We start from the raw sequence: 10,403 nt of genomic DNA on the forward strand, positions 1-10,403 counted from the left end.
TAGCGGAGTCATCCATGCAGTGCGCTCTTTTGACTACGAGCACTTGAAAGAGTTCCACTTCCGCGTAAGAGCTCAGGATGGAGGCTCCCCTCCTCTCGGCAGCAACGTGAGCATTCGCATCCTGATCCAAGACCAGAACGACAACGCCCCCCAGGTCCTGTACCCGGTCCAAACGGGTGGCTCAGTGCTGGCTGAAATGGTGCCTCGTTCAGCAGATGTGGGGTATCTGGTGACTAAGGTGGTGGCTGTTGATGTGGACTCTGGACAGAACTCCTGGCTCTCCTATAAAGTGCACAAAGCCACAGACAGGGCGCTGTTTGAAGTGGGCCTACACAATGGAGAAATAAGAACTGTCCGCCAAGTGACTGATAAAGATGCTGTCAAGCAAAGACTGACTGTTCTAGTGGAGGACAACGGGCAGCCCTCTCGTTCAGCTACAGTCATTGTTAACGTGGCGGTGGCAGACAGCTTCCCTGAAGTGCTGTCAGAGTTCACTGACTTTAGCATGCATGACAAGGAGTACAATGACAAGCTGACTTTTTACTTAGTCTTGGCTTTGGCTGTGGTCTCCTTCCTCTTCATCACCTGCTTGCTGCTTATCATATCAGTCAAAGTGTACAGGTGGAGACAGTCTCGCATCCTGTATCACTCCAACCTCCCAGTCATTCCATATTATCCACCACGTTACTCAGACACTTTGGGGACAGGGACTCTACCACATGTGTACAATTACGAGGTGTGCAGGACCACTGACTCCAGAAAAAGTGACTTTAAGTTGGACAGAGCTGCTAGTCACAACGTGCTGGTAATGGACCCCAGTTATACAGGAACCATGCAGAAGATACACAGTGAAAAGAACATCCTGGATGAACCTGACTCTCCTCTAGAGGTTTGTCACTTACATTTTATTTGTGTTTTTCGGTCAATGTTCCCATTTGACTGTGGTAACTAGACATTAATAGTTGTAGATGACCACAGCGTATCCCACCAGGTATCCTGCAGTTGTTTACAATACTATATGCGTACATCGTCCCAATCCAGACACTTACAATACAGTATTTTACAAAAGACTTATTACACAGCATTAACATGCATGAACAGATGCTGACAAACCAAAAATCCAGTCTAAGAGCTGCATCAAAAATTCTGTCTTCACAGTGATCGCAGTGCTCGCTTTTGATAGACACTGTCAGAGAGGTATCATTTTAACAGTGTACGTGTTTAGTCTTTTGTTGTGGGTGGAGTGTGCAGTGGTTCATCTCATACTGAGAGCTGTGTTGACTATTTTAACTCTTACAATGTTGCTAGCTCAGATGTCATTGCTTTTTCATTGGCAATACATGCAATAAATGCCTTACGCCTTAATTAAAGCTGAAACGTTATAGTTTTGCTTTGTGTTGAGATCTATAGTACTGTTACAAACTCAAAATTTGAATGTGGTTCAACTTTAAACCAGTTATCAGTAGACAAAAATCTCTATGAATCTAGTGCATCAGTACCAAGGACAGAGACAGCTGTGAGCCCGGAAAGGATATAGTTTTAATTTGATTTGGCGTTCTCCGATTGCTGTTTGAGCATTGATAACAAGATATGTAAGTAAAATCCTTCCTTTTACTTATGGTTTATATTTGTGGTGGACTATGCGTATAGTTGGTGTAATTTTAACTTTGGACTCTGAGGGACGCTCTTGGCTTTTGTGTGTCTGTTCTGCAGTGGACAATACTGTGCCTCCCATCTCCGTGCATTTCAACAAAAAAAGAAAGCGGACACAGTCGACGTTGCACGGTCTACATACAGTATGTGGTGGTATTGGACTCTATTTTCAATCTCGCTGGATTAATTGTGGATTTGTGATTATATATATTTTTGGAGGGGACACCACAAGGAGTCGTTATTCTCAGCAAAACGGACACAATGAGACGGCAAGTACTGTTGTTTATGTCGCTTCTGTCCCTCAGCTTTGTGCACGGCCAGGTCAGCTATTCCATTCCTGAGGAAATGGCGCCAGGCTCCTTCGTTGGTAACATAGCTCAAGATTTAGGTTTGGATGTGAAAAGGCTTAAATCGGGCAAGGCTCGTGTTTTTACGAGAGATGGTGCAGAATACATCGCTTTAAACCGAGAACAAGGAGCCCTCATTATAAAAGAGAAGATAGACAGAGAGGCTCTTTGTGGGCAAACGACGCCTTGTGCTTTGCATTGTCAGATTATTTTAGAGAACCCCATGGAATTTTATAGCATTAATATTGAAATACGAGACGTAAATGATAATCATCCCACATTTGAAACAAGTGAGCTCCACTTCAACATTAGCGAATTTACGGCGAGTGGTGCAACATTTATTTTAGATAAAGCTATTGATTTTGACGTTGGAGAAAATGGCTTAAAAAGCTATTTTTTGACGCCAACGAGCGCATTTTCACTAAAAGACAGCCAGCTCGATACCAGTAAAAACGTGGAGATGGTGTTGCACACGCCGCTGGACAGAGAAAAAAATGATCATATGTCCCTCGTTCTCACGGCAGTAGATGGAGGAGAGCCGCAGTTGTCAGGGACAATGCAGATCCACGTCACGGTGTTAGACGCTAATGACAATGCTCCGGTTTTCACGCAGCGTATTTATAAAGCTTCTGTTAAAGAAAACGAACCCATAGGGACAACAGTAGTGACAGTAAGAGCTACAGATGCTGACCACGGCACAAATGGAAGAATAATATATTCCATTTCAAGTTCCCTCGATCACGCCCGTGGCTTGTTTGATGTGAACAGGAACACTGGCGACGTAACTCTTGTTGGAAAACTGGATTATGAAAAGGCAGCAAATGTTGAAATTGATATTCGAGCAAGTGATGGTGGAGGACTAAGTGGCTCGTGTAAAGTAAAAGTAGATGTATTGGACACAAATGACAACAAACCTGTAATTCACATCATGTCCAAATCAAATGTGATTTCGGAGGATGCTGATATTAGCACCGTTGTCACAATGATAAACGTTAATGATGCAGATTCTGCAGAGAATGGCAAAGTGTATTGTTCCATAAGTGATCATTTATATTTTACATTAAAGTCTACGTCTAATAATTTCTATAGTTTAGTGACAGACAGTGAATTAGACAGAGAGAGGTCAAGTGAGTATAATATCACAGTGACATGCTCTGATGAGGGAGTACCCTCCCTCTCCAGCAGTGTCACTCTCACCTTACACATCTCAGATGTGAATGACAACGCACCTGTCTTTGAGAGGAGCTCATATGAGGCCTCCATTGTAGAAAACAACACACCGGGTCTCTCTATATTCACAGTGAAAGCCAGAGACGCAGACTGGAATCAGAACGCTCGTCTGTCTTACATCCTGGAGGACTCCTCTGTTAACGGAGTGCCAGTCTCCTCATATGTGTCCGTTAGTGCTGATAGCGGAGTCATCCATGCAGTGCGCTCTTTTGACTACGAGCACCTGAAAGAGTTCCACTTCCGCGTCAGAGCTCAGGATGGAGGCTCCCCTCCTCTAAGCAGCAACGTGACCATTCGCATCCTGATCCAGGACCAGAACGACAACGCGCCTCAGGTCCTGTATCCGGTCCAGACAGGTGGCTCGGTGCTGGCTGAAATGGTGCCTCGTTCAGCAGATGTGGGCTATCTGGTGACTAAAGTGGTGGCTGTTGATGTGGACTCTGGACAGAACGCCTGGCTCTCCTATAAAGTGCACAAAGCCACAGACAGGGCGCTGTTTGAAGTGGGCCTACACAATGGAGAAATAAGAACTGTCCGCCAAGTCACTGATAAAGATGCTGTCAAGCAAAGACTGACTGTTCTAGTGGAGGACAACGGGCAGCCCTCTCGTTCAGCTACAGTCATTGTTAACGTGGCGGTGGCAGACAGCTTCCCTGAAGTACTGTCAGAGTTCACTGACTTTAGCATGCATGACAAGGAGTACAATGACAAGCTGACTTTTTACTTAGTCTTGGCTTTGGCTGTGGTCTCCTTCCTCTTCATCACCTGCTTGCTGCTTATCATATCGGTCAAAGTGTACAGGTGGAGACAGTCTCGCATCCTGTACCACTCCAACCTCCCTGTCATTCCATATTATCCACCACGTTACTCAGACACATTGGGGACAGGGACTCTCCCACACGTGTACAATTACGAGGTGTGCAGGACCACTGACTCCAGAAAAAGTGACTTTAAGTTGGACAGAGCTGCTAGTCACAACGTGCTGGTAATGGACCCCAGTTCTACAGGAACCATGCAGAAGATACACAGTGAAAAGAGCATCCTGGATGAACCTGACTCTCCTCTTGAGGTTAGCATGTTTCAAACTGTATTTGTATTTTCTGTTTCGTTGAGAACCAACTGCAGACTACAGCTCTTTCAGCACTCTGGACAGAGACAACACACTTTTTCTTCACTCAACACCCAGAAAGTGTGTTTTTAAAATTTTATGAAATAGGCTGTAGATTCATGGTTCTTTTTCTAAAGTGTTATAATTTATAAATTTATAATATAAATTATATAAATTATTACTTTTTTTCATCACGTTTTACTTAATTTTCTGCCATGACTGAAACTAACACTTTGTCCTGGGATAATATAATGATTTTCATTTTTGTCAACAGCTTTGTCACTCAATATTGTGGTTATGTTTTTGTTTTTACTACGTGCAGTTGCACGATGTGAACTCTACGGGCCGCTGTTACCCCGTGTCTTAAATGTAGATTGTACATTTATACAAATTCATCCTCTCGAAGCTCTCAGTCCCAAAAGGACATCGATCCGTAGCACACGGTCGACGCTAGATGAAAGAACACTTTTGGAATATTACACTGGAATATATTCGTCACCAATTTGATTCCATCCGCGCTTTGATTTGTTGTATTACTGCTTGCGGTGCAAACGGGAGGAGATACTGCAATTGTAGCTTCGGCGGATGCGCATTGTTGAACAATGAGACTTCAAGTGCTGCTCTTTTTTTTCGTGCTCTGCCTCGTTTCGGTGCTCGGACATGTCAGCTACTCCATTCCAGAGGAGATGACCAAAGGATCCTTCATCGGTAACATAGCTAAGGATTTAGGTTTGGATGTCAAACGTTTACAAGTGGGGAGAGCTCGCATTCACACGGGAGACAGCGCTGATTATGTCCAGCTCGACAAGGGAAAAGGCGTGCTGGTTATCAAAGAGAGGCTCGATCGAGAAGCTATTTGTGGCCAGACCACGCCTTGTGCTCTGCATTTCCAGATAGCATTAGAACAACCGATTGAAATTTTTCCTGTTACTGTTGAGATCACAGATATTAATGACAACGATCCAGTGTTTGAGAAGGAAGGGAGGGTGTTAGAGATCAGCGAATCAGCTGTTGTGGGCTCAAAATTTATGTTGGAGAAAGCAATAGACCCTGATATAGGTTTGAATGGGCTTCAGAGCTACACACTACAGCCTAATGATAATTTTGTGCTTAAACTGCACAGGCAATCTGACAGTGGTAAAAAAGTGGAAATGATTTTACAGAAGCCTTTAGACAGAGAAAGGGATGAGTTTTTAACACTGCTGTTAACTGCGCAAGACGGAGGAGAGCCGCAGAGGTCAGGGACAATGCAGATTCAAATTAAAGTGCTAGACGCTAATGATAATGCTCCTGTTTTTACACAAAATATTTATAAAGCGAGCATAAAGGAAAACTCCCCTTCTGGAACACTCATTACTAAAGTGAGTGCTTCTGATGCAGACAAAGGCTCGAATGGAGAAGTGAGCTATATGATTGGAAACAGCATGATGAGCGTTTCTAAGTTATTTCACATTACTGAAGATGGGAGTTTTGTTTTGAAAGGGACGATAGATTATGAGAAAGCCCAAAAATATGAGATTGATGTTGAAGCAGTTGATCGAGGAGGCCTGTCTGATTCCAGCAAGGTGATTATTGATGTGGGCGATATAAATGACAATACTCCTGTCATTAAAATGATTTCATCATCCACGTCAGTGGAAGAGGATTTGCCTGCCAGGACAGTGATAGCAGTGATGAGTGTAAATGATCCAGATTCTGAAGAAAATGGCAGGGTAAGTTGTGCTATTAATGAAAATATACCTTTCCAAGTTATATCTACAAGTAGTTTTTACAGTATTGTAGCGGACGGTGAATTAGACAGAGAGAGGTCAAGTGAGTATAATATCACAGTGACATGCTCTGATGAGGGAGTACCCTCCCTCTCCAGCAGTGTCACTCTCACCTTACACATCTCAGATGTGAATGACAACGCACCTGTCTTTGAGAGGAGCTCATATGAGGCCTCCATTGTAGAAAACAACACACCAGGTCTCTCTATATTCACAGTGAAAGCCAGAGATGCTGACTGGAACCAGAATGCTCGTCTTTCTTACATCCTGGAAGACTCCTCTGTTAACGGAGTGCCAGTCTCCTCATATGTGTCCGTTAGTGCTGATAGTGGAGTCATCCATGCAGTGCGCTCTTTTGACTACGAGCACCTGAAAGAGTTCCACTTCCGCGTCAGAGCTCAGGATGGGGGCTCCCCTCCTCTCAGCAGCAATGTGAGCGTTCGCATCCTGATCCAGGACCAGAACGACAACGCCCCTCAGGTCCTGTACCCGGTCCAGACGGGTGGCTCGGTGCTGGCTGAAATGGTGCCTCGTTCAGCAGATGTGGGCTATCTGGTGACTAAAGTGGTGGCTGTTGATGTGGACTCTGGACAGAACGCCTGGCTCTCCTATAAAGTGTACAAAGCCACAGACAGGGCGCTGTTTGAAGTGGGCCTACACAATGGAGAAATAAGAACTGTCCGCCAAGTGACTGATAAAGATGCTGTCAAGCAAAGACTGACTGTTCTAGTGGAGGACAACGGGCAGCCCTCTCGTTCAGCTACAGTCATTGTTAACGTGGCGGTGGCAGACAGCTTCCCTGAAGTACTGTCAGAGTTCACTGACTTTAGCATGCATGACAAGGAGTACAATGACAAGCTGACTTTTTACTTAGTCTTGGCTTTGGCTGTGGTCTCCTTCCTCTTCATCACCTGCTTGCTGCTTATCATATCAGTCAAAGTGTACAGGTGGAGACAGTCTCGCATCCTGTATCACTCCAACCTCCCAGTCATTCCATATTATCCACCACGTTACTCAGACACTTTGGGGACAGGGACTCTCCCACACGTGTACAATTACGAGGTGTGCAGGACCACTGACTCCAGAAAAAGTGACTTTAAGTTGGACAGAGCTGCTAGTCACAACATGCTGGTAATGGACCCCAGTTCTACAGGAACCATGCAGAAGAGGCACAGTGAAAAGAACATCCTGGATGAACCTGACTCTCCTCTAGAGGTTAGACTTTGTCCATGCTACCTTACCAATATACAGTTAGGCCTTGAGTTGTTATGATGGCATTTGACAAAAATATAGCATTTATCATTAAGAAATGGCATGCAATCCATTTTGTGCAAAGTGCTTTCATTTTCCCACGCTCAAAATTAAGAGTGCAAATAACTTCAAGTGCAAACTGTCGACGGATTTTTATTTGAGTCTGCTGTAGTTTTTGTCTAATTCTTACAAACTAAATGACAAACTCACCCCATTGTCATTGTCAAACAATAGCTCTTTGCGCACTTGGCTGAAGTATACTAAAAACACATTTGAGTCAGTTGCTTCAGCATGTATTCACGTACATGCCATGACACTGTCTTTTCTTTGTTTAACGCATGATGTGGTATGCTTTGGATCATGAGCTGTTAATTTCATTGAACATATTTTTCTCTTCCCATAATTTTTTTACATGTATTCTGGCAAAGTTCCATGGTCTACACGTTGTTGTAAATCGCCTGCACTTACATTCATGAAGGTGTCTCAATTTTGGCGATGATACATGTGTAACCCCTCCAAAGTATTTTGGACTTTTGTTGATGTTGTGGTGGAAGGTTGTTTTTTTTTTCCTTCTCCACGAAAAATGTTCTTTGATGATCCACTTTGTCTTCTGCGATCGTCCAGATATTTTGATGCTGTTAAACTCGCCACACTTGAGGTTTTTGCCTATCTTGTTTTTTGGGGGGGTTTTTTCAGCTGCCTTTACATGAACTGTGCATCTCCTATGACTTCATGTTGGTAGCTCCTCTCTAACTTCTTCTAAATGACAATTCAATAGCCAAGTAAATATAAATTCCAGGCTTCATTATGCTTTCATATGTTTTGACGTAACAAGCGGTTGAACCACAACTGGCCAATTAATCTTTTTTGTCAGTTGTAAATGTGTTTGAGCCACCAAAAAGAGTTACTCTGCATTAAATTGCTATACATGTTAAATGACAGATGCCATGTTTTCGTCCAACCTTTCAAATTAAAGCTGCACCTTCAATCACATATGTTTTACTTACGTCTAATCTATAATGATCGTGTATGAGTGCAAAATCATGCAAAGCCTGTCACTGCCAAAATACCGTGTTTTTGCAGAGCCTTTCATTTCAGCACCATGGAGAGTGATACGCTTTGCCCTTTTGCTCTGTTGTCGCTCCTCTTGAGTTTTACATGCCTCCGTGGGTATTTTTATTTATATGATGTATACAGCGTATGTGCATTTCAGCATTTTATGGCAGTGTAAATTTTACAAATTGATGTACTTTTTTGGAAGTTTTTTGGGCTGAAGTGTAAAAAAAATGTACAGTATAATTGCCTAAGTATTGCTCCTTTCTGTTCTTGTTGTTTCAGTTGAGCAGTTTAAATAGCACTTTGCACACAGTGCAGTGTTGCTATGTGAACTCACAGCGCCGCTGTTGGCTAGCGTGTGTGTGTTAGATTTTGCGCAGACTCCCTGCTCTTGCCCATCCTGTCTTCATTTTAGATAAAGACATTCGATCGAAGCACACTGGCCGAACTCTGTCCCTCTCTCAGAAAGAAATCACCGTGATTTGTCTCTCCCATTTGGAATATTCATTGCACATATTTGTTTTTACTTTTAAATCGTGGAGGACAATGTTTGTCTTGGCTTTGCGGCGCATCTGACGGAACAATGAGGGGGCAAGTAGTGTTGTTTCTCTCTCTCCTTTCTTCCAGCTTGGTGTTCGGGCAGGTCAGTTACTCCATTCCAGAGGAGCAGCCTAAAGGCTCCCTCGTTGGCAACATAGCGAAAGATTTTGGTCTGGATGTGAAAAGGCTTAAAACAGGCAAAGCTCGCATATTTACCACAGACAGTCACCAGTATGTGGAGTTAAATCACGACAGAGGGGTCCTCCTCATCAAAGACAGGATAGACAGAGAGGAGCTGTGCGGTGAGACGACGCCTTGCGCTTTGCATTTTCAGATCATTTTAGAGAACCCCATGGAATTCTACAGCGTCACTGTAGAGATCACAGACATTAACGATAACCCTCCGTCGTTTGAAAAGAACAATGTGCAATTTAAAATCAGTGAATCCGCAGTAAACGGCGCTAAATTCATATTAGACCGTGCAATTGATGAGGATGTGGGATTAAATGGACTGCAGTCATATAAACTCGAACCCACTGAACATTTTGTTGTGAAATTACTTGATCAGGCTGATGGAACAAAGAATGTGGAGATGGTCTTAGAGAAGCCTCTCGACAGAGAAAAAAACGAGCACTTGTCTCTCATTCTCACTGCACTGGACGGAGGAGAGCCGCAAATGACCGGCACAATGCACATTTTAATTACAGTTTTAGACGTGAATGACAATGCACCTGTTTTTACGCAACGTATTTATAAAGCTTCTGTGGAAGAAAATGCAGCAGTTGGAACAGTTGTTGTGGCAGTTACTGCCAATGATGCTGACCATGGCTCGAATGGTAAAATAACATATTCTATTTCAAGTATATCGGATCACAATCGCGGTTTGTTTGGAGTAAATGAAAATAGTGGAGAGGTTCAGCTGAAAGGAAAGTTTGACTATGAAAAAGCTAAAACATTTCAGCTTAACATGCGTGCAAGTGATGATGGGGGACTAGTTGACTCATGTAAAGTGATTATTGACGTCGTCGACATTAATGATAATAAACCTGATATCCATATAATGTCTAAATCCAACGTGATATCAGAAGATGCTCAACCAGGTACTGTAGTTACAATGATAAATATTCAGGATGCAGACTCTGGTGACAACGGAAAGGTGCATTGTAGTATGGATCATAATATTCCTTTTGTGATGAAGTCCACGTCGAATCATTTCTATAGTTTAGTGACAGACAGTGAATTAGACAGAGAGAGGTCAAGTGAGTATAATATCACAGTGACATGCTCTGATGAGGGAGTACCCTCCCTCTCCAGCAGTGTCACTCTCACCTTACACATCTCAGATGTGAATGACAACGCGCCTGTCTTTGAGAGGAGCTCATATGAGGCCTCCATTGTAGAAAACAACACACCAGGTCTTTCTATATTCACAGTGAAAGCCAGAGATGC

At 43.3% G+C, this 10,403-nt stretch overlaps 1 protein-coding gene across 1 annotated transcript in view; it reads left to right on the forward strand.

Moving 5' to 3' along the window:
* Positions 1-10,403, forward strand: part of LOC129189689 (protocadherin beta-16-like) — a 91,159-nt gene that overhangs the window by 70,611 nt on the left and 10,145 nt on the right. The window lies entirely within an intron of this gene.

This window comes from Dunckerocampus dactyliophorus, chromosome 11, assembly GCF_027744805.1.
Source record: "Dunckerocampus dactyliophorus isolate RoL2022-P2 chromosome 11, RoL_Ddac_1.1, whole genome shotgun sequence".
Taxonomy (NCBI): Eukaryota; Metazoa; Chordata; class Actinopteri; order Syngnathiformes; family Syngnathidae; genus Dunckerocampus; species Dunckerocampus dactyliophorus.